The sequence below is a fragment of the Saimiri boliviensis genome, chromosome 7 (assembly GCF_048565385.1).
Source record: "Saimiri boliviensis isolate mSaiBol1 chromosome 7, mSaiBol1.pri, whole genome shotgun sequence".
NCBI classification, from domain to species: Eukaryota; Metazoa; Chordata; class Mammalia; order Primates; family Cebidae; genus Saimiri; species Saimiri boliviensis.
Genome location: NC_133455.1, coordinates 66234285 through 66259330, shown reverse-complemented (window position 1 = coordinate 66259330; position 25046 = coordinate 66234285). Strand labels below are relative to the sequence as shown.

Below are 25046 nucleotides of genomic sequence, written 5' to 3'. Positions count from 1 at the left end.
GGGCTTGCTATGGGTTTGTTTCTGTCAACTTCTTTTTTTTTCCCCTGTAAATGGTCCATATAGTCCTGTTTCTTTCTTTGCTTTGCAAATTCTTGTTGGGAAGTGGACATTTTGTATGTCGTAAAATGGTAACTCGGAAAGTCAGATTCCACTGCCTCCCTAGGGATTACTGTTGTTACTTATGAAAGCTGCATTTGTCATTTGTTTAGTGCCTTTTTCCAAACTGTCTTTGCAAAGAGCGTATGGTCGCTGAAGTCTGTGTTCTTTTATCTCTGTGGTCTTTCAGTGACTTGACAGAGATTTCCTTAAATGCTTAGATCCAATAAGAAAAGAAAACAAAACGAAGAAAAGAGTGTTCTGTCTCTTTAAATCCACTTGTCTAGTGCCACTAGGGAAGCCACTTCAGTCAGGGGCGTGTGCACATATGAAACAGTGGCCAGCCTCTTTGGCAGCTCCTCAGCAATCAAAAGTAGTGAACAAAGCACATAACCTCAATTTTTGGAGGACGAAGCCCCTATTTCCCAGCAAGCTGCAATAGGAACTGCCATCCCAACAGTTGCATACCACAGGTCTGGGAGCTAGAGAATGATAGATGCTGTTCCAAATGCCATAATACGCTAAAATTTACCAACTTTTTTCTTCATCAAGCACTACTCTGGATACTGCCAGTGTCTGATAAGACCCCAGAGTTCTAAAATAGTTACCTCAAGCAGTTCTTGCCATCTCAATAGTTGTCTTGGTGAAGGTACTAACTCCTGGAGTTCCTACTCTGTCATCTTCCATGACCTATGTTTTTTTTTTTTTTTTTTTTTTTTTTTTTTATGAGAGGGAGTTTCGCTCTTGTTACCCAGGCTGGAGTGCAATGGCGCGATCTCGGCTCACCGCAACCTCTGCCTCCTGGGTTCAGGCAATTCTCCTGCCTCAGCCTCCTGAGTAGCTGGGATTACAGGCACGCGCTACCATGCCCAGCTAATTTTTTGTATTTTTGGTAGAGACGGGGTTTCACCATGTTGACCAGGATGGTCTCGATCTCTTGACCTCGTGATCCACCCGCCTCGGCCTCCCAAAGTGCTGGGATTACAGGCTTGAGCCACCGCGCCCGGCCGACCTATGTTCTTAATTTTCAGCAGCCTTTTAATTGATCCAACTCTTCTTCTGACTCAGTGTGTACACACACACAGACACACACACACTGTCATCCAGTCTGTTCTCTACGCAGAAATAACCCTTTGTAAGTGCTTGTGTTTTGTTGTTGTTGTTTGTTGTTTGTTTTTTAAAGGTGGGGTTTCACTATCATGGCCAGGCTGGTCTTGAACTCCTGACCTCAGGTGATCTACCCACTTCAGCCTCCCAAAGTGCTAGGATTAAAGGCGTGAGCCAGTGCTTGTGTTTTTTTCACTTAAAAGATAATTTCATTCTCAACATGGTAAAAGAGGAATAAAAAAAAAAAAATTCACGGTGGGGTGCCATGGCTCATGCCTGTAACCCCAGCACTTTGGGAGGCCAGGGTGGGTGTATCACTTGAGGTCAGGAGTTTGAGACCACCCTGGCTAACATGGTGAAACCCCATCTCTACTAAAGATACAAAAAATTAACCAGGCGTGGTGGTGGGCGCCTGTAGTCTCAGCTACTCAGGAGACTGAGGAAGGAAAATTGCTTGAACCTGGGACGCAGAGGTTGCAGTGAGCCGATATTGCACCACTGCACTCCAGCCTGGGTGACAGAGTCTGTACCACCACACTACAGCCTGGGTGGTAGAGTGAGACTCTTGTCTAAAGAAAAAAGAGGGCCGGGCGTAGTGGCTCACGCCTGTAATCCAAGCACTTTGGAGGCCAAGGCAGGCGGATCACCTGAGGTCAGCAGTTCAAGACCTGCCTGACTAACATGGTGAAACCTCGTCTTTAAAATAAATAAATAAATAAATAAATAAATAAATAAATAAATAAAAGAAAAAAGAGGCCGGGCATGGTGGCCCATGTCTGTCATCCCAGCACTTTGGGAGGCCAAGGCAGGTGGATCACCTGAGGCCAAGAGTTTGAGACCATCCTGGCCAATGTGGTGAAACCTCGGCTCTACCAAAACAAAGAAAACAAAACTACAACAAAACATTAGCTGGGCATGGTGGTGGGTGCTTGTAATCCCAGCTTCTTGGGGGGCTGAGGTAAGAGAATCACTTGATCCCAGGAGGCGGAGGTTACAGTGAGCCATGATCATGCCATTGCACTACAGCCTGGGTGACAGAGTGAGACTTTGTCTCAAAAAATAAAGTAAATAAAAGAAAGAATTGCTGGTTCTGATCACAGAGTTGCAAAGAGGCAATGGTTATTGTTGCACCTCCCTGGTTTTTGTTTTTGTTGCAAGTCGTCCTATTAGCAACACTGAAGTGATGCCCGAGAGAATTAAAGGGCTGGCACCATACTCCCCTTCTCCTTTCCCCCGCCTTTTGAAAGCCAGATATTGATGAACAGGGGCCAGGCGTGGTGACTCACACCTTTAATCTCAGCCCTTTGGGAGGCCAAGGCGGGTGGATCACTTGAGGTCAGGAGTGTGAGACCAGCCTGGCCAACATGGTGAGACCCTGTCTCTACTAAAAGTACAAAAATTAGCCGGGTGTGGTGGCATACACCTGTAGTCCCAGATACTTCGGAGGCCAAGGCAGGAGAATCGCATGAACCTGGAAGGCAGGGTTTGCAGTGAGCCGAGATTGTGCCATTGCACTCCAGCTTGAGTAACAGAGTAAGACTCCATCTCAAAAAACAAAAAAACAAAACAAAGAAAACAGATATTGATGACTAGGATGATCAAAAGTAACCAAATAGATGGGAGAAATTAAGAAGTCATTGTACACGCCCAAGGGAACGTGGACGGCTCAGTACAGTCATGTATTGCATAATGATGTTTTGGTCAGAGACAGACTTTGTAGATGACAGTGATCCTATGAGATTATAATGGAGGCCAGGCATGGTGGCTTATGCCTGTAATACCAGTGCTTTAGGAACAGGGGGCTCTCTTAAGGCCAAGAGTTCAAGATAAGCCTGGGCAACATAGCAAGATCTCCTCTCTACAAAAAATAAAAATAAATAAAAATTAGCTGGGCATGGTGGTATAAGCCTGTGGTCCTAGCTACTCGGGAGGCTGAGGTGAGAGGATTGCTTGAGCCTAGGAGTTTGAGGCTGCAGTGAGCTATGATCATGCCACATCACTCCAGCCTTGGTGACAGAGCAAGACTCTGTCTCTAAAAAAAAAAAAAAATAAGATTATTTGGCTGGGCATGGTGGCTCATGCCTGTAATCCTAGCACTTTGGGAGGCCGAGGTGGGCGGATCAACTGAGGTCAGGAGTTTGACCAGCCTGGCCAACATGGTGAAACCCCTGTCTCTACTAAAAATACAAAAATTAGGCAGGCATGGTGGCGGGCGCCTGTAATCCAAGGTACTCAGGAGGCTGAGGCAGGAGAATCATTTGAACTCGGGAGGCGGAGGTTGCAGTGAGCCAAAATCACAGCACTGTACTCCAGCCTGGGCAACAGAGTGAGACTCCATCTCAAAAAAAAGAAAAAAGATTCAAATTACTGAAATACGAAGATAAAAATGAAAGCAAGACTATTACCCTCAATTCTGCAGAAATGGATAGGCTGGGCATGGCAGCTCACATGTGTAATTCCTGTGCTTTTGAAAGCTGTAATGGGAGTGTCACTGGAGCCCAGGAGCTCAAACCAGCCAGGACAACATACTGAGACCCTGTCTATTCAAAAATATAACACATGCCTGTAGTCCTAGCTACTCCAAAGGCGGAGGCAGAAGGATTGCTTTAGTCCAGGAATTCAAGACTGCAGTTAACCATGACTGTGTCACGGCATTCTAGCTAGAGTGACAGAGCCTGTCCCTTTTTTTTTTTTTTTTTTGAGACAGAGTCTCACTCTGTCTCCAGGCTGGAGTGCAGTGATGCAATCTTGGCTCACTGCTACCTCCGCCTCTGGGATTCAAATGATTCTCCTGCCTCAGCCTTCTGAGTAGCTGGGACTACAGGCTCACACCACCATGCCCAACTAATTTTTGCATTTTTAGTAGAGATGGCGTTTCACTGTGTTGGCCAGCATGGTCTCAATCTGTTGATTTCGTGATCCGCCTGCCTCGGCCTCCCAACGTGCTGGGATTACAGGCGTGAACCACCGAACCCAGCCAAGTCTGTCTCTTAAAAAGAGAGCTCATAGACCAGGTGCGGTGGCTTATACCTGTAATCTCAGGACTTTGGGTGGCTGAGGTGGGCGGATCACTTGAGGCCCAGAGTTCAAGACCGGCCTGGCCAACTTGGTGAAACCCTATCTCTACTAAAAAATACACACAAAAAATTAGCCTGCTGTAGTGGCACGTGCCTCTAATTCCAGCTACTCAAGAGGCTGAGGCAGGAGAATTGCTTGAACTAGGGAAGTGGAGGTTGTAATGCCCTAGGCTGTGCCTTTGCACTCCAGCCTGGACAACAAGACTGAAACTCTGTCTCAAAAAAAAGAAAAAAAAGAGAGAGAGAGAGAGAGAGAGAGATTATAATAGAGTACTATAAGCAATTGTAGGCTGGTCTGCAGTAGTGAATTAACTTAATTCATTGTTCACAGTCAGTTACAGATAGAACTTTCCCCTATCCTTACTACTTTTTTTTCCCCCTATCCTTTCTACTCTTTCCCCTATCCTTACTACTGTATTTGACTAGATTTTTAGGGAAAAAAACAATAAACCAATTGTATGCCAACAAATTGCGTAACGTAGGTGAAATTGTCACATCGTAGAAACACAAAACCTACCAAACTAGATAAACTACTAAGAAGTAGAAAATGTAAATAGTCTTATAAGGAGATTGCATTTGTAATAAAAAATGTCCCAACAAAGAAATCTCTGGACCTGGTGACATCACTGGTGAATTCTATCAACATTTCAAGAAAAGCTAACACAGTCCTTCTCAGACATTGTGTTTTTTTTTTTTTTTTTTTTTAAGTTCTGGTGTACATGTGCAGTTCTTGTAGGATTTGTTATTACAGAGGTATACACATGCCATGGTGGTTCGCTGCATCCAACATTCAAGAGGAGAGAACATTCACTAATTCATTCTGTGACGTTAGCATTATCTTTGACATAGTTTGGATATTTGTCTCCTCCAAATCTCACGTTGAAATTTGATCTGCAGTATGGGAGGTGGGTGGGACCTAGTGGGAAGTGTTTGGGTCATGGGGGTGTATCCCTCACGAACGGCTTGGTACAGTCCCTATGGTAATGAGTGCAATTTTGCTCTATTAGTTTACTCAAGAGCTGGTTGTTTAAGTGACACCTCCATCGTCTCTCATGCTTCTTCTCTTGCCATGTGACGTACCTGCTTTTCCTTCACCTTCTGCCATGACTGAAAGTTTCCTGAGATCCTTATCAGAAGCAGATGTTCAAACCATGCTTCTTGTACAGCCTGCAGAACCATAAGCCAAATAAACTTTTTCTTTTGTAAATTACCCAGCCTCAGGTATTCCTTATGGCAATTCGAAATGGATGAATACAGCCTTGATACCAATGCCCTACAAAGATGCTATAAACAATCTATACACTAATATTTATTTATTTATTTATTTATTTATTTAGAGACAGAGTCTCACTCTATCGCTGAGGCTGGAATACAGTGGTGCAGTCTTGGCTCACTGCAGCCTCTGCCTCCTGGGTGGTAGGAATCTCACACCAGAGCCTCCCAAGTAGCTGGGATTATAGGCATGAGCCACCATGCCCAGCTGTTTTTAATTTTTAGTAGAGACGGGGTTTTGCCGTGTTGGCTAGGCTGGTCTCAAACTCCTGGCCTCAAGTGATCCACCCACCTTGGCCTCCCAAAGTGCTGGCTTTACAGGCGTGAGCCACTGCGCATGGCCTATAGACTAATATTTCTTAGGAACATTGATGTAAAAATCATCAACAAAATACTTGCAAACCAAATTTGCAGTATATTAAAAGGATTCTATAGCATGACCAATAAGCACATGAAAAGATGTTCAACATTGCTGATTAGGGAAATGTAAGTCAAAACTACAAGATACTACCTCATACCCATGAGGATGGCTGGTATCAAGAGCCGCAGAAAATAATTGTTGGGAAAGATGTGGAAAAATTGGAACCATTGCACACTGTTCGTAGTTGTGTCAAATAGCATAGCCTATGTGAAAAATTGTGGTGGTTCTTTGAAAAATTAAAAATAGAATTACCATATGTATCAGGATTTTCCAGAGAGACATAACCAATAGGGTATAGATGGATGGATCGGTGAATGAGAGAGGATTTATTAGGGGGATTGGCTTACTCAGTTATGGAAACTCAGAACAGCCATGATAGGCCATCTGTAAACTGGAGAACCAGGGATGCCAGTAGCATGGCTCAATCCAAGTCTCAAAGCCTCAGAACCAGGGAAACCAATGGCATAACTCTCAGACCAAGGCTGAAGGCCTGAAAACCTGGGAGGTTAATGGTGTAAGTCCTGAGGTCCAAGGGCTGGAGAACTGGAGTTCTGATTTCAAAGGGCAGGAGAAGGGTGTTCCAGCCTCAAGAGAGAAAATGAATTTACCTTTACTCTGCCTTTTTGTTCTGTCTGGGCATGAAGCCCATTGGATGTTGCCCTCCCACACTGAGGGTGGATCTCACTCCCTCAGTCAATCTACTCACACACCAGGCTCCTCTGGAAACACCCTCACAGATAGTCAGAAATAATACTTTACCAGCTTTCCTCATGCCATATGATCCAGTAATTTTACTTTTGGAGGCTCTGTAGTTCCCCTTATCTGAGGTTTCACTTTCTGAGATTTCAGTTAACCAAGGTCAACTGTGGCCTATAAAAATAGGTGAGTATAGTGCAATAAGATATTTTGAGAGACAGAGAGAGACCACTTTATTTAGAGATGGAATTTCATTGTGTAAGCAATTCTCGTACCTCAGCCTCCCGAGTAGCTGAGATTACATGCGTCTGCCACCACACCCGGCTAATTTTTGTATTTTTGGTAGAGATGGGGTTTCACCATATTGGCCAGGCTGGTCTCGAACTCCTGACCTCAAGTGATCTGCCTGCCTCAGCCTCCCAAAATGCTGGGATTACCAGCGTGAGCCACTGTTCCTGGCCACATTTATATAATTTATTACCATATATTGTTTATTTATTTATTTATTGCATTTTAGGTTTTGGGGTACAGGTGAAAGACATGTAAGATTGTTGCATAGGTACACACATGGCAGTGTGGTTTGCTGCCTTCCTTCCCATGTTATCCCTTCCCAACTCCCCACTCCCCGCTATCCCTCCCCTATTTCCCCCCGGCAGACCCCAGAGTGTGTGATGCTCCCCTCCCTGTGTCCATGTGTTCTTATTGTTCAACTCTTGCCTATGAATGAGAACATGTGGTGTTTGATGTTCTGTTCTTGTGTCAGTTTGCTGAGAATGATGGTTTCCAGGTTCATCCATGTCCCTACAAAGGACACAAACTCATTGTTTTTTTATGGCTGCATAGTATTCCATGATATATATGTGCCACATTTTCTTCTTCCAGTCTATCATTGATGGGCATTTGGGTTGGTTCCAAGTCTTTGCTATTGTAAACAGTGCCACAGTGAACATTCATGTGCATGTGTCCTTATAATAGAACGATTTATAATCCTTTGGATATATACCTAGTAATGGGATTGCTGGGTCAAATGGAATTTCTATTTCTAAGTCCTTGAGGAATCGCCACACTGTCTTCCACAATGGTTGAACTAATTTACACTCCCACCAACAGTGTAAAAGTGTTCCTATTTCTCCACATCCTCCAGCATCTCTTGTCTCCAGATTTTTTAATGATTGCCATTCTAACTGGCATGAGATGGTATCTCAACGTGGTTTTGATTTGCATTTCTCTAATGACCAGTGATAATGAGCATTTTTTCTCATGTTTGTTGGCCTCATATATGTCTTCTTTTGTAAAGTGTCTGTTCATATTCTTCGCCCGCTTTTGAGTTGTTTTATTATTTATTGTGGTTAATCTCTTACTCTGCCTGATTTATAAATTAACTTTGCCATGGGTATATATGTTCAGGAAAAAACACAGTATATATGGGGTTTGATACTCTCTGTGGTTTCACACATCCATGGGATGCTTGGATCCCTCCATCGGATGAGGATGACCTAACATATACTCAAAATAATTGAAAGCAGGGTCTCGAAGAGATCTTTGTGCACCTAATGTTCATAGCATTACTTAAAATGGCTAAAATATGGATATAGCCCATTGATGAAGGGATGAATGGATAAGCAAAATGTTGTAAGTACATACAACGGAATATTATTCAGCCTTTAGGATGGCTGCTAGTAAAAAAGCAAAGTAACAAGTGTTGGCAAGAATGTAGAGAAACTGGAGCCTTTATGCATTGCTGGTGGCAGTGCAAAATGGAGCATCCATTGTGGAAAACACTATGGTGGTTCCTCAAAAAAATTAAACATAGAATTATGATACATCAGTTCTACTTCTGAGTATATATTCAGGACAATTGAAAGCAGTGACTTGAACAGCTATTTGTACACCCATGTTTAGCAACATTATTCACAGTAGCCAAAAGGAGGGAGCAACTTAGATAAACAAATGTATATAATATATACATACTGGATTATGATTCAACCATAAAAAGAAAGGAGACTTTGATATGTGATTAATATGGATAAACCTTGGAACATTAGGCTGTGTGAAATGTCAGACACAAAAGGACAAATATATGATTCCACTGCCATTAAATACCTCAAGTAGTCAAATTTATAATGATAGAATGTTGAATAGTGATTACTAGGGGGAGGAAAGCATCCTTCAATTTGTTTTTATCTGTTGTTTCCTCATGGTTAGATTCAAGTTATGCACACTGGGCATTAATACCTAAGAAGCGATGCTGAGTTCTCTGTGTATCATATTAGGATGCACATGCTATTTATGGCTTCTGTTACTGGCAATGTTACTTGAGTGATAGGGTCCAGTTTTCTCCATCACAAAGTTATTAGTTTGTCTTTTGTAGTAATGTATTGGGAGATGCTTTGAGACTGTAAATATCCTATTCTTAAACTTTCACCTGTTAATTTTAGCATTCAGATGATTCTTGCCCTAATCAGTTATCTTTATGATTCTTGCTAAGTGATTTTCTCTTTTTGCCTTTCCCTCTATATTTAATAATTGGCTTTCTACTGTAAGAAAGAGCTATTTTTTAGGCCGGGTGCGGTGGCTCAAGCCTGTAATCCCAGCACTTTGGGAGGCCGAGGCGGGTGGATCATGAGGTCAAGAGATCGAGACCATCCTGGTCAACATAGTGAAACTCCGTCTCTACTAAAAATACAAAAAATTAGCTGGCCATGGTGGTGCGTGCCTGTAATCCCAGCTACTCAGGAGGCCGAGACAGGAGAATTGCCTGAGCCCGGGAGGCGGAGGTTGCGGTGAGCCGAGATTGCGCCATTGCACTCCAGCCTGGGTAACAAGAGCGAAACTCCGTCTCAAAAAAAAAAAAAAAGCTATTTTTTAAAACAACGTAGATTCCTAGATTCTTACTTCATTGAATACATTGTAATCTTCTACTATCACTATATATTTTGATGACAGTCTTCCACATTTGGCCAGGAGGAACCCCTTCAAAATGACTTACACACAGAGAAGCCTTTTAAAACTAGGTCTTGTTAATACTGTCCTAAGGTAACTATTAATATCACCCTTCTTCACTCACTAAGTGTACCTGTCTTAGTGATAAATTATATGATCACGTTCTTTAAAATGTTCATCAGATCGTATTAGTTTTCTCCTGAAAAGTGTCCAGTAGTTTCACATCTCACTTTGAATAGAAGCCACGGGTCTGGCAAGGATCCATACGATCCACTCCTCCAACCATTTTATGTACTCTTCCCCTGGCTTGCTCTGCTGCAGCCACACCTGGTGTTGGTGCTCCATTCCCACCTCAGTGCCTTTGCATTTGCAGTTACTTTTCTCGAAACATTCCTCTATGCTCCTTCCTTCCTCTACATTTCTGTTCACATGTCACTTTAGGAGGCCTTCTAACCTCCTTCATGTAAAATAGCAAGAGCCTCCTTCCCCTCACCAGCATTCCTTGCTTTCTTTACTCTCTCTGCTTTATTTTTCCCTAACATCTGATTCATAATTTATTTGTTGGCTTCTCTCCCCAACTTCATGCTTCATAAAAAAAGGCATTTTCTTTTGTTCTCTGCTCTCTGCCTACTGTTAGAATAGTGCCTAATAAGTAGTTTGCACTGATTTGTTGAATGAATGAATGAACTCACTATCTCTCCATTTTGTTAAAAAAGGGCAAGTAGCTTAGCAGTTCCTGAGGCAACGATCTCTCTTCATTGAGACATGAGTCTCTTTATTGAGACCAATTTTTGCCCTTTTGTTGTTGTTTGCTGTGCTTTTTCAGGACTTTGTTTTCCCTTCATTTCTCCCCCCTTCAATTATTACCTGTCCATCTTCCAGATCTTCTCTCTTTGTCCCAGAGTTGGTCAGTTACTGTTCTTTACTTTCCCTTTCATTCTGAGTCTCTTACGATGGACATGGTATTTAGATGAGATTCACCCTGCTTTGCTACAAAGGTTATCTATTTCTTTTTAAATTTGAAAATTAAAAAAAAATTATTTCATTACTTTTTTTTTTTTTTTTTTTTTTTGAGATGGAGTTTCGCTCTTGTTACCCAGGCTGGAGTGCAATGGCATGATCTCGGCTCACCGCAACCTCTGCCTCCTGGGTTCAAGCAATTCTCCTGCCTCAGCCTCCTGAGTAGCTGGGATTACAGGCACGCTCCACCATGCCCAGCTGATTTTTTATATTTTTAGTAGAGACGGGGTTTCACCTTGTTGATCAGGATGGTCTCGATCTCTTGACCTCGTGATCCACCCGCTTGGCCTCCCAAAGTGCCGGGATTACAGGCGTGAGCCACCACGCCCGGCCCACATTACTTTTTTTTTTTTTTAAGACGGAGTCTCACTGTGTCACCCAGGCTGGAAGTGCAGTGGCTCAATCTTGGCTAACTACAGCCTCTGCCTCCCAGGTTCAAGCAATTCTCATGCCTCAGCCTCCCAAGTAGCTGGGCTTACAGGTGCCTACCACCATGCCCGCCTAATGTTTTTGTATTTTTAGTAGGATTAGTCTTTCCTAGGAGGAGGAACTATGCCCTCATTGCATCAAGAGCAAAAGAAAAGATGGTTTCAAGGAGAGGTAGGTTTGTAGATTTAATAGGGGAAGAAGATGCTTAAAAATGTATGAGAAGAGCTGGGTGCAGGGCTCACGCCTGTAATCCCAAGCATTTTGGGAGGCCAAGGCAGGCAGATCACGAGGTCAAGAGATCGAGACCATCCTGGCCAGTGATTTTAGAAATGTAATAAAAGAGCCTAGTACTAATGATGCCACAGGTGATGTTTTCAATTAGCAGTGTTTTAATGAGGTTTGTAGGCTGGTAAGAGCTAATCCTATAATGTATGGAAAAAAACTGAGAAGGTAGGCCTATATCTGGTAAATCTCCTGAGGTAGGGCTTTGCTGATTCAGATTTCTTTGATTAAATTTTTAATATCTTACAAGCTCCCTGGAAGTAAATTTGTATCTGACATAAACACTTTTCAGCTTCCAAATAAAATAAGGTCAGCAGAAATTAGATGTATTTAGTGACTTTATAAGCTAAAGGAAAATAAAAGCACATTTCTGGTAGATGTAATAATTGGTAGTTGGCAAATAATTCAGCAGAATAAAAATGTAAGCGACTCAAAGACGAGGAGAAAAAAGAGAAGTCAGCTTCATTATTTTGGTAAACTTTGAGATGCATATAATGAAATGTACATCTGGCATATCGCAAGTGATCTAAACTGATCTCATAATTGTGCTGAAGAAATAGAAAGATTTGTATTCCAGAAGCACTTCGTTTTTTTTTTTTTGAGACGGAGTTTCGCTCGTTACCCAGACTGGAGTGCAATGGCGCGATCTCGGCTCACCGCAACCTCTGCCTCCTGGGTTCAGGCAATTCTCCTGCCTCAGCCTCCTGAGTAGCTGGGGTTACAGGCACGTGCCACCATGCCCAGCTATTTTTTTGTATTTTTAGTAGAGACGGGGTTTCACCAAGTTGACCAGGATGGTCTCGATCTCTTGACCTCGTGATCCACCTGCCTCGACCTCCCAAAGTGCTGGGATTACAGGCTTGAGCCACCGCGCCTAGCCAGAAGCACTTCTTAAAGTGCTTAAAGATCATTAAGCCCGGTTTTGACATGTGGGAAAAAGTTCCAGAACCAGTATCCCCAGAGAAAGACTATCAAATAACAGCTATCTCTATGAGGGACAGCATAAAATCCAGATACGGTGTAGTTTTTTGTTGTTATTCATTTGTTTTTAAGACAGAGTCTCAAAGACAGACACAGAGTTTCTGTTGTCCAGGCTGAAGTGCAGTGGCACAGTCTCAGCTCACTGCAACCTCCTCTCCCGGGTTCAAGCAATTCTCCTGCCTCTGCCTCTCAGCTGGCTGGGACTATGGGCTACAGGTGTGTGCCACCATGCCTTTTTTTTTTTTTTTTTGTATTTTTGGTAGAGACAGAGTTTCACCATGTTGGCTAGGCTAGTTTCGAACTCCTGACCTCAAGTGATGCACCTGCCTTGGCCTCCCGGAGTGCTGGGATTATAGGCATGAGCCACTGCGTCCAGCCTATGGTGTAGTTTTTATCTACTCACTTGTGTTCCCATGTTCCTGCTTTGGAACTGGAGGGGAATAGAGGTAAGCTACTCAGGCCAGTTGCATAAAACACCTGCTATAAACATACTAGGCCCTTTTAAGTTACATCATTTTTACTATATATTTTTAAATAATTTTTTTGTGCTTCCTTGAGTATTAGTAATACTATAAAGACAGTGAGCTGGAGAAGAAAACAATAGGGGTTGCAGAAAAATTTAGTGTGGTATTGCTGTGAAGAGATAGAAATTTAAATTTAGATGACAATGATGTTATGCTCTGTCAGAACCTTCTTTTTTTTTTGACTCCTCCAGGCTGGAGTGCAATGACCTCTGCCTCCTGGATTCAAGTGATTCTCCTACCTCAGCCTCTTGAGTGGCTGGGATTACAGGCATCCACCACCACACTCGGCTAAATATATATATATATATATATATATATATATATATATATATATTTTTTTTTTTTTTTTTTTTTTTTTTTTTGTATTTTTAGTAGAGATGTAGTTTCACTATGTTGGCCAGGCTGCTGTTGAACTCCTGACCTCATGTTCCACCTGCCTTGGCCTCCCAAAGTGCTGGGATTACAGGTATGAGCCACCTCGCCCAGCCCAGGGAACCTTCTTTAACTTGTTTATTGCTATATTTCTGCCACCTAAAACAGGGCCTAGAACATAGCAAATGCTCAAAGACTATTTGATGAATTCAAAAAAGAAAAAAAGGCTTTGAAGGGATTTACTGATACAATGTCAGACTGCTTTCTCCCCAGTAGTGGCGATGGGTATGTGTAGACTGGAACAAATTCCCTCACCCTTTGTGGTAACGTTTCAAGATAGCTCATTTAGGACATCTGTAAAGTCAAGTCTTGCTCTGAAAAGATGGCCACCCTAGATGACATAGAAATCAAACCCATTCATTATCTTAGTTTATCAATACATAGCACTGAGTAATTAAGCGTACCAATCCCTCCTCCCATTTGGATTTAGTTGACATAGGATATGGTGTGGAAGGGATTTTTTAAAACTCCCCAGGTGATTCTAATGTGCAGCTAAGATTGAGAGCCAGTGCTATTTATATGCCTTTTTTACAGACCTGACTTGAATTTAGTAATATACAAATACAGAAGAAGATGATTTGCAAATGATTTTATTTCTAAATACATTCTGACTTAAAAAGCGGGATCTGAATTGTAATTGTAGTGGGGTGACGTGTTTTTTTTTTTTATTTTTGGTTTTGTTTTGAGATGGAGTCTCCCTTTGTTGGCCAGGTTGGAGTGCAGTGGCACCATCTTGGCTCACTGCAACCTCCACCTCCTTCCTCAGCCTTCCAAGTAGCTGGGACTACAGGCAACCATCACCACTCCTGGCTAATTTTTGTATTTTTAGTAGAGACCGGGTTTAACCTTGTTGGTCAGGCTGTCTCGAACTCCTGACCTCAAGTGATCAGTGATCCGCCTGCCTTGGCTTCCCAAAGTACTAGGATTACAGATGTGAGCTACTGCACCCTGCCTTGAATTGTAGTTTTTTGTTCTTTATTTTTTTTGAGACTGAGTCTTTTTTTTTTTTTTTTTTGAAGGAGTCTTGCTCTGCTGCCCAGGCTTGAGTGCAGTAGCATAGTCACAGCTCACTGCAGCCTCAACTTTTCAACCTCCAGGGCTCAAGCGATCCTCCCGCCTCAGCCTCCTGAGTAGCTGGGACTATAGGTACACACCACTATGCCTGGCTGATTTTTCTATTTTTTTAAATAGAGACAGGGTCCTACTACATTGCCAGGCTGATTTTGAATCCCTGGGCTCAAGTGATCCTCCTGCTTAAGTGCTGGGATTATAGGCATCAGGTACAGTGCCCGACCTATATTGTTTGATTATCCATTTAAGTAGATGCTATTATTCCTCCTCTTAAGTAGCTGAATTACAGTATGATCTTTTAGACTTGTCTTTTATTATGTTCATTTTAAAAATACCGTTACAGGAACAGTAAATAAACTTGATTTAATTGAGTACAAAGTTCTTTTTTTTTTTTTTTTTTTTTGAGACGGGGTTTCGCTCTTGTTACCCAGGCTGGAGTGCAATGGCGCGATCTCGGCTCACCGCAACCTCCACCTCCTGGGTTTAAACAATTCTCCTGCCTCAGCCTCCCTAGTAGCTGGGACTACAGGCGTGCGCCACCATGCCCAGCTAATTTTTATATTTTTAGTAGAGATGGGGTTTCACCATGTTGACCAGGATGGTCTCGATCTCTTGACCTCGTGATCCACCCACCTCAGCCTCCCAAAGTGCTGGGATTACAGGCTTGAGCCACCGCGCCCGGCCTTGAGTACAAAGTTCTAAGGGGCACGAAAGACTAGAGCAGTGTTTTTTCCAAACTTCAGGTTGTAGAAAACATGTAAAATGATGTCAAATAGAAAATACCAAGGCCAGGCACGGTGGCTGAGGCCTGTAATTCCAGGACTTTGGGAGACTGAGGCTGGTGGATCGCTTGAGCTCACAAGTTCAAGACAGCCTGGGCAACATGGCAAGACCCCACTTCTACTAAAAATACAAAAAAATAGCTGCGCGTGGTGGTGCATGCCTGTAGTTCCAGCTACTGGGTAAGCTGAGGTGGGAGAGTGGCTTGAGCCCAGGAGGCGGAGATTACAGTCAACCAAGGTTGTGCCACTGCACTCCAGTCTGAGCAATAGAGCCAGACTTGTCTCAAAATAGAAAGAAAGAAAGAAAAATATTGAAATTAATATGTATTGTTTTGTGAAACTGTTTTCAGTTCTGTAGACACACAAACATGTATGCGTGTACTGGGTCTGAATATAAAATGGCTTACTTAATATGAATGCTATTCTAAGATATTTAAGCCACAAAACTAAAGAGCATGTGATAAGACGGAGGAAAGGAGGTGGTTGTTTCATCATTCCTTTAATTAGGGCTAGACTGATTGTTACACACATTTGTATTCTCCTTTTTCTCTGTCTCATACCTTTTTTGTTTGTTTTCTTACCCAATTGCTTAATTCTTGGATCTGGCCATATCGTTCACATTCTTTAACACTGTTACTTTTTCTTTTTCTTTTTTTGAGGCAGAGTCTTGCTCTGTCACCAGGCTGGAGTGCAATGGCGCAATCTTGGCTCATGCAACCTCCACCTCCTGGGTTCAAATGATTCTCCTGCCTCAGCCTCCCAAGTAGTTGAGATTACAGGTGTGCACCACCATGCCAGGGTAATTTTTGTATTTTTAGTAGAAACAAGATTTCACCATGTTGGCCAGGCTGGTCTCAAACTCCTGACCTCAACTGATCTGCCTGCCTCAGCTTCCCAAAGTGCTGGGATTACAGGCGTGAGCCATCATGCCCGACCAACACTGCTTCTTTACTTAAAGAGTGAAAACAAGGGCTGGGCATGATGACTCAGGCCTGTAATCCCAGCACTTTGTGGGGCCAAGGCAGCAGATTGCTTGAGTCCAGGAATTTGAGACCAGTCTCAGTCTTGGCAACACTGCAAAGCTTTGTCTCTACAAAAAATACAAATATTAGCTGAGCATATTGGCACACACCTGTAGTTCCATCTTTTTGGGAGGCTGAGGTGGGAGGATCGCTTGAGCCAAGAGGCTGAGGCTATTGTAAGTGGTGATTACACCACTGTACCCTAGCCTGGACAACAGCAAGACTCTCCAAAAAAAAAAAAAAAAAAAAAAAAAAAAAGAGGTATATTTTATTGGCAATGTAGTTCAAGGCTTTATAGCATTAACTTGCTTTAAAAGGTAATTTAAGTTCAGGTGAGATGTCGTATTGTAATGTGAGATGGTTTTGTGCTTTGTTGTTTATTTTTTCTTAAATGTCATTCAGTGGCTTTTGGAATGTACTTTTTTTTTTTTTTTAGTTGAACTGTTCTAAGTAAAGTTGACTTAATATTTTCCTTTGCATATTCACCATTACTATTAAGTTTGTTGCAGAACAAATAATTCTTTAGAAGCTTAGGAATTAGAGACTATTCCACTGTTTTATTGCATAACAAACCACCCACAGAAACTTAGTGGCTCAAAACAACAATGACTTCTCATGAATCTGTGGGTTGACTGTGCAGTTCTCCTTCATGTGGTATCAGCAGACTGAGGCTGCAGTCATTTTGAGGCCTAGGCTGGGACATTTAGGATCGCTCACTCACATGTTTGGTGCTGGGCTCTGCTGAGACACTGGGTTGGCTGGACCTTGCTCTCTCTCCATGTAGCCTCAGGGTCTCTCCCTCTCCACATAGCCACTCCGTGTGGTTGCTTCAGCAGAGTAGCTAGACTTCTTACTAGCAGTTCCCAAAAAGTGCAAAGGTAAAAGCTAGCAATCCTTAAAAACTAGTCCCAGCCAGGCGCGGTGGCTCATGCCTGTAATCCCAGCACTTTGGGAAGCTGAGGAAGGCAGATCATGAGGTCAGGAGTTCAAGACCAGCCTGGCCAGCATGGTGAAACCCTGTCTCTACTAAAAATACAAAAAATTAGCTGGGCATGGTGGTTCTTGCATGTAATCCCAGCTACTCAGGAGGCTGAGGCAGGAGAATCACTTGAGACTGTCTTAAAAAAAAGAAAAAGACTAGTTCCTAAACCAGAACTTGCACACTGCTGCGTCTTCCACATTCTTGTTGTTAAAGCAAGTTACCAGCGCAGATCCAGTGTGGAGGGAGTGCTGTGAAAGCGTGTGAATACAAAGAACTATGGATCATCCAAGACCGTCTTTGGAGATTAGACACCAAAGGGACATTTAGCAGCCTAGTGATGAAATCTCCAGCAGTTTTTATGATGTTTAAAACTTAAGACTACATTTGGATTATTTAGACTTTATTTATATTCATTTCCCCCCCCCAACCAGTTCCTCTATTTTAGCATTTATTCTATTACAGTTAGATAGGAACTAGCTAGCAACTGTTTAGCTGTAAGTTAGGCATGACTGAAAAAGAACTTAAGTAAATTAGTTAGGAACAAGTGAGTACAAAATAGAATAGATGATGTCATAAACTTTGTGTTTAAAAAAGTAGTAAGAACTTAAAAAGATGTACCATTTATTTACTGTTGCTGAAACACTGAAGACCAAAAGAACAGAAAAAGAAGGAGGAAAATAAAATAAATTTTATTTTAAAAAATCGATATATGATTTTTCATACTTAAAATAGTACCTGATACTTAATAGGTAATAAATCTTTGACTGACTAAATTTTTCTTTTCAGAAGGGGAGTTATCATTCATGGCCGCCCTTGAGTAAAAAAAAAATTAATTATTTCTTTTTTTGAGACAGAGTTTCGCTCCTGTTACCCAGGCTGGAGTGCAATGGCACGATCTCGGCTCACCACAACCTCCGCCTCCTGGGTTCAGGCAATTCTCCTGCCTCAGCCTCCTTAGTAGCTGGGATTACAGGCACGCACCACCATGCCCAGCTAATTTTTTTGTATTTTTAGTAGAGACGGGGTTTCACCATGTTGACCAGGATGGTCTTGATCTCTTGACCTCGTGATCCACCCGCCTCAACCTCCCAAAGTGCTGGGATTACAGGCTTGAGCTACTACGCCCGGCCAAAAATTAATTATTTCTAAAGGGAGTTAATGGTATTTCAGAAAATATGTATTTTACTCAGGTAGTTTATAGACAGTTTAGAAGATGAGAGTGTCATTCATTATACTTTGAGCATAGTTCATCTTTGGCCGAGTGGATGTTCATAAGATGTAGACGTTCTCTAAGAACCGAAAACCTTTTACATCTTAACTTTAACCAAGAATACAATTTTTAGGAATTGTTTGTGATAGAAAAAAAACTACACTGTTGGGTCTGTTTTTGGTATACAGAAGATTTAGTATGCCTAGATGTTTTCTATACCTTTATTATAATTTGTCGAGAATTATTATTTTTTTCTTTTTGAGACAGAGTCTTACTCTGTTACCCAGGCTGGAGTGCAGCAGCACAATCTTGGCTCACTGCAACCTCTGCGTCCCGGGTTCCAATGAGTCTGCTGCCTCAGCCTCCAGAGTAGCTGGGATTACAGGCCCCCGTTGCCACATCCAGCTAATTTTTATATTTTTAGTAGAGACAGGGTTTCGCTATGGTGGCCAGGCTGGGTCTCGAACTCCTGACCTCAGGTGATCCACCCCCGTCGGGCTCCCAAATTGCTAGGATTACAGGCATAAGCCACTGTGCCTGGCCAGTTTTTTGAAAGTATAGACAGGTTTATAAACCAGTTGGCTTAGCCAGTATATAGGCTTTTATAGTTATCATTTGGCTCTGCCCTCTATAGCAGATGGAAAATATCAGAGGACACTACATGTCAGTTAGTATTTTCTAATAATAAATAGGATCCCTAAACACAGCCCAATGCAGCTTGCTCCTTCCTTCCTTCCTTCCTTCCTTCCTTCCTTCCTTCCTTCCTTCCTTCCTTCCTTCCCTCCCTCCCTTCCCTCCCTTCCTTCCTTCCCTTCCTTCCCTTCCTTCCCTTCCTTCCTTTTTTCCTTCCTTCCTTCTTCCCTCTCCCAGGCTGGAGTATGTATAGTAGCACCAGTCTCAGCTCACTGTAGCCTCTACCTCCCAAGTTCAAGCGATTTTCCTGCCTCAGCCTCCTGAGTAGCTGAGATTACAGGCTCGTGCCACAACGCCTGGCTAATGTTTGTATTTTTAGTACAGACAAGGTTTCACCATGTTGGCCAGGCTGGACTCAAACTCCTCACCTCATGTGATCTGCCTGCCTCATTCTCCCAAAGTCCTGGGATTACAGGTATGAGCCACTGTGCCCAGCCAACAGCTTTTTTTTTTTATGTTGTTTTTGTGTTTGTAGATTTTTTGTGATCGGGTCTCACTCTGTTGCCCAGGCTGGAGTACAGTGGCACAATCATGGCTTACTGCAGCCTTCACCTCCCAGGCTCAAGCAATCCTCCTACCTCAGCCTCCCTATTAGCTGGGATTGCAGTTGCACAGAACCATGCCTAGCTAATTTAAAAAATTTTTTTATAGAGATGATGTCTTATTTTTTACCCAGGCTTGTCTCAAACTACTCATCTCAAGCAGTCCTGCTTCTGTCTCCCAAAATGCTGGGATTACAGGTGTGAGCCACTGTGCCTGGCCCCAATGCAGCTTCTTTTTTTCTTCTTCTTCTTCCAATTTAAAGATTCCCTGTGCCCATTTTCCTTCCAACGTAACTTCTAGTACCTGAACAGTCTCAAAACATTTAGTCTTTTTAGAATAATAAAATCATGGAACTGATTTGGCGACCCTTTTAAAGACGTCAACTCATCCAACCCTAAGCTATTGAAATCTGTTTACAGAATAGAACTAAGAAGACTTATTTGCTCACAAATGAGATCCTCATTCCCTTCAGTTACTCTACATATGACGTAACTTTAGGTCACCTCACTCTTCTCTCTCTCCTTAGATTTTTTAAGTTTTCTCAAATTTGTACACTCATAACTAAGTATATTCAAGTATAGCGTGATTTGCATAGAGAATGACATTTTCCTCATTCAGTCTTTGTTTTTTGTTTTTTTTTTTTTTTTTTTTTTTTGAGACGGAGTTTCGCTCTTGTTACCCAGGCTGGAGTACAATGGTGCGATCTCGGCTCACCGCAACCTCCGCCTCCTGGGTTCAGGCAATTCTCCTGCCTCAGCCTCCTGAGTAGCTGGGATTACAGGCACGTGCCACCATGCCCAGCTAATTTTTGTATTTTTAGTAGAGACGGGGTTTCACCATGTTGACCAGGATGGTCTCGATCTCTTGACCTCGTGATCCACCCGCCTTGGCCTCCCAAACTGCAGGGATTACAGGCGTGAGCCACCGCGCCCGGCCTCAGTCTTTGTTTTTAATGAAACCTGATTATCAGTGATTTTGGCAGCTGTGCCACACTGTTTGTCTCTTTGAAATAGGCTTTTTAAAAAAGCCCAGTCATTTCTCACTGTCCTGTGCCATTTTGTTATTGTTGATTTTTTTGTTCTAAGCACATGACTTTATATTTGTCCTTATTAAAAGTGATCCTTTAAATTTAGCCTCCTCTTCCAGCCACTCAGAATTACTTAAAAGTTGATTATGTCATGCAGGGTGTTTACTTTCCCATCCCAGATTCCTGTCATGTGCACATTTGATCATCCTCCTTTTCCATTTCCTTCTCATCCAAGTCATTTATAAAAAAAGTTACAGAGGACAGGTTGCTCTGGGGCCCTGTGGGAGTCTACTGAGCCTTCTTCCAGATTTATCTGCTTTTTTTTTTTTTTTTTTTTTTTTTTTTTGTGAGGCAGTCTCACTCAGTTGCCAGGCTAGAGTGTGTGGTGCAACCTTGGCTCCCTCTACCTCCCAGGTTCAAACGATTCTCCTGCCTCAGCCTCCCGAGTAGCTAGGACTACAGGCATGTGCCACCATGCCGAGCTAATTTTTGTATTTTTAGTAGAGACGGAGTTTCACCATGTTGGCCAGATGGTCTCCATCTCTTGAACTCGTTATGCACTCACCTTGGCTTCCCAAAGTGCTGGGATTACAGGCATGCGCCACTGCACCCGGCCTATCTTGTACTCTTTAGGTACAGTTGTAGTCATCTGTGAAGCCACTTAACTTTTAAGTTAAAAAAATTATATTTTTTTCACCTTGCACGGTGATATCAAGAGAGACTTTATCTTCTCCATTGCTAAAATCCAGATACTATATTTATGCCTATAGCATTTGCTGGCCTAACCATATAAAAAAAGGAAAATGGAGTTTGGTTATGGCTTCTAGATGGTCCCAACACTAGTTTTTATTAATAACTATTCTTTTAGTAACCTATTTCTGCAGTCTTGCTTGTCCTGCATGTCATATCACTCTGGCGTAAGGTACGGAGAATGTGATCTCCCTTCTTTTTGAAAATTGCGGTTGACTCTCTTTTAAGACTCAGCCCACCTGCACCCAGATGAATTTAAAAAAAAAAGAAAAGAAAGAAAGAAAAGAAAATTTTTTCTGCAGGCTGGGCAAAGTGGCTCACGCCTGTAATCCCAACACTTCGGGAGGCTGAGGTGAGTGGATCACTTGGTGTCGAGTTCAAGACCAGTCTGGCCAACATGGTGAAAACTTATTTCTACTAAAATACAAAAATTAGCTGGGAGTGGTGGTGCATTATGTAATCCCAGCTACTCAGGAGGCTGAGGCTGGAGAATCGCTTGAACCTGGGAGGCAGAGGTTGCGGTGAGCCAAGATCGCATCACTGCACTCCAGCCTGGATGGCAGAGTGAAAATCCATCTCAAAAAAGAAAAAAAAAAAAAAAAAATAGAATTGCTTCTGCAGACACACAAAGCTAATGTGATATTTGGGGGTTATTAGAATCGTAAGGTTTATCTCATCTGCAGATTCTTCAAATTCTTTGGTGTAGAATTCATCCAGGAGGTTCTCATTCATTTAAGCAGTTAGGCACCCTTTGATGGTCTCCTTATTTATCTTGGTCACTACTCTACTTTTCCTAATATTTTTTCTTTTTTTTCTACATTCAAGATGATTTTTCTTGACAGAAAAGATAGAAGAAAAACAGGAATTGAGATGTTCCGTTTCTGCTTTATATTAATTAATAATATGCCATTTACATCAAAGAGTGGGCCTGTGCCTTCCTTACCTTTTTTGCAAGTCTCAGCACATCCTGGGCTTCAGCTTCAGCTTCCTTCTTGATGACACATCAGTGCAATTTTTAAAAATAGTTTCTTTTTATATATATCGTGCATGTCTGTCTGAGTTGATTGGTAAGCTTTCCAGCTAGTCTCTTTAGATAAACCCCCTCTTTTTTCTGCCTCTATCTCAGATAATGTGAGAATGCCAGAATTTCATTTTTGAGAACCTCAATCCTGTTGTCTTCCCTTTTAGCAACTCAGACCATGGCCTTAGGTCCTGTCTCCTTGACTGGTTGAAGCCTGTTCTCTGTGTCTAGTTGCTACATCTAGCTGTGCTCCTTGCTTGTCTGCCTGCCTGTCTGCCTTGGTTGTTTTCTTTTGAGGCTTTCACTACTTCTTTTCTGATCAATTTTTTTTATTCAAATTAGGTTTCAAATTAAAATTCTACCCATTTCTTCTACCTTCTGGATGATAGAATAATTAGCAAGGCAAATTTTAAAAATCATATATGCTGCTTGTTAGTTGAATGAGATTTTTCAGTAGCAGAAATCTTTTATCATTATTTGTGACAGAAGGTAAGCCATTTTCGCCTTTACTAGGTAGTTAGGACATCTCACTGTCTTTATGGTAAACCCACAGGGCCATCTCTCCTTGCCAGTTCTCCTCCCTGATCTGACCTTACATCCTTCCCACAAATCCCAGAAAATCAATCTATTTTCTTAAAGTTGTTATGACCAATTGTTTGCCAGATATTGTTTTCTTTTGGAGCTGGCCTCAGAGTAGGGTGTAGTCTCTTCAGCTGTTGCCCTTTCAGGCTGTAGCTAATGTAGGGATGTTAGCATGCTTTTCTTTCAAATGCTTTCTTCTCATCATTTAGTGGAGGCTAAATGGGGGTTACAACTAGGAACATCGAAGTTCATGACATCTCATTGTCTCAAGTTAGTTTCTAAGTTCCTTAGATGCTGTCTACTGCCTTTCTTAACTCAAGGTAACACTCTTCAACCCTCTGCCTCTCCCTTTTCTAGGTTCTTTCTAGAACAGAGCATCTCAAACAGCTGGTAGGCCTGAAGGAAGAAAGCTAAACCACAGTTATGAATTAGTAGAGACCGATCAGGGGCTGCCTGTTCTCAAGAGGGTAATTTATACCTCAGGAGACCATGAAACAGCTCTTTGTGGAATCCTAGATCACTCCCGATATTGCTTCTGTTCCTCTTACTTTCACTCAGTTGCTTTCTGCTGTGTCTCCATGCTCGGGTGTGGATTTCCATTTAAGGTATACATTTTTAATGTATACTCAACTTACCCTTTTAACAGGTGTGACTTCTATATCTTTGTATTTTGATCAGAGATAGGGTAAGATAAAAAATTCCAAAATGATCACTGAGTATTGTATAGTGCTGAGTATTATGATGAATGCAAACAACCTGTCAAAGGACAGAACTATGGCAAATTTAAAGATCTCAAGTGGCTTTATTTGTGATTCTAGAATTGAGCATGACATCATTCCATAAAATAGAGTAATTGTTCCAGTGAGCTGAGCAGAAGAGGTTAGACAGAAGGGCCAAAGAAAGCAGAAGCAAAGAACAGAGTGTATTGGTTACTTTTCAGAGTTATTTTTTCTTGTAAGGCTGGGAGAGGGAGACAGAACAATAGAAAAATAACTGATTGATTCATCTAGAGGTCAGAATGGAAGCAGGTGTGAGAGGGTCCAGCCGAAGAAACCATGGCTGCTAAAGTGTTTGAGTCCATCCTAAGTTTGCCCTGGCCTTAGCTGTTGTAGGAGGCGTGGTGAACTCTGCCTTATATAATGTGGATGCTGGGCACAGAACTGTCATCTTCGACTGGTTCCAGGGCAGGAATAATAGGACATTGTAGTAGGGGAAGGGACTCACTTTGTCATCCCATGGGAAAAGAAACTAATTCTCTTTGACTGCCATTCTCAACGACATAATGTGCCAGTCATCGCTGGTGGCAAAGATTTACAGAATGTCAACATCACACTGTGCATCCTTTTCCGGCCCATCGCTAGCCAACTTCCTCGCCTCTTCACCAGCATTGAAGAGGACGATGATGAGCATGTGCTGCCGTCCATCACTACAAAGATCCTCAAGTCAGTGGTGGCTCGCTTTGGTGCTGGAGAGCTAATCATGCAGAGATGGCTGGTCTTCAGGCAGGTGAGTGAGGGAGCAAGCAGCCACCTTTGAGCTCATCCTGGATGTTGTGTCCTTGATGCATCTGATCTTTGGGAAGGAGTTCACAGAAGCAGCGGAAGCCAAACAGGTGGCTCAGCAGGAAGCAGAGAGGGCCAGATTTGTGGTGGAAAAGGCTGAGCAGAAAAAGGCAACCATCATCTCTGCTTAGGGCAACTCCAAGGCAGCTGAGCTGATTACCAACTCACTGGCCACTGTGGGGACGGCCTGATCGAGCTGCATAAGCTGGAAGCCGCGGAGGACATCACGTACCAGCTCTGACACTCTCAGAACATCACCTACCTGCTAGCGGGGCAGTCCATGCTCCTCCAGCTGCCCCAGTGAGGGCCCACCCTGCCTGCAGCTCCACGGGGCGACTGGGCCACAGCCCCGATGATTCTTAACACAGCCTTCCTTCTGCCTCCACCCCAGAAATCACTGTGAAATTTCATGCTTGACTTAAAGTGAAGGCAATAAAAGTAAAATCACTTCAGATCTCTTAAAAAAAAAAGGAAGAAGAAGAAGAAGAAAAATGACTGCTTAGTTGGGCAAGGTGGTTCAT

At 42.5% G+C, this 25046-nt stretch overlaps 1 protein-coding gene and 1 pseudogene across 8 annotated transcripts in view; both read left to right on the top strand.

The window, feature by feature from the left end:
- TFCP2 (transcription factor CP2) overlaps positions 1-25046 on the top strand; it is a 65756-nt gene that overhangs the window by 6497 nt on the left and 34213 nt on the right. The gene's annotated exons all lie outside the window — the stretch shown is intronic.
- Positions 13234-24874, top strand: LOC141585118 (prohibitin 1 pseudogene; annotated as a pseudogene).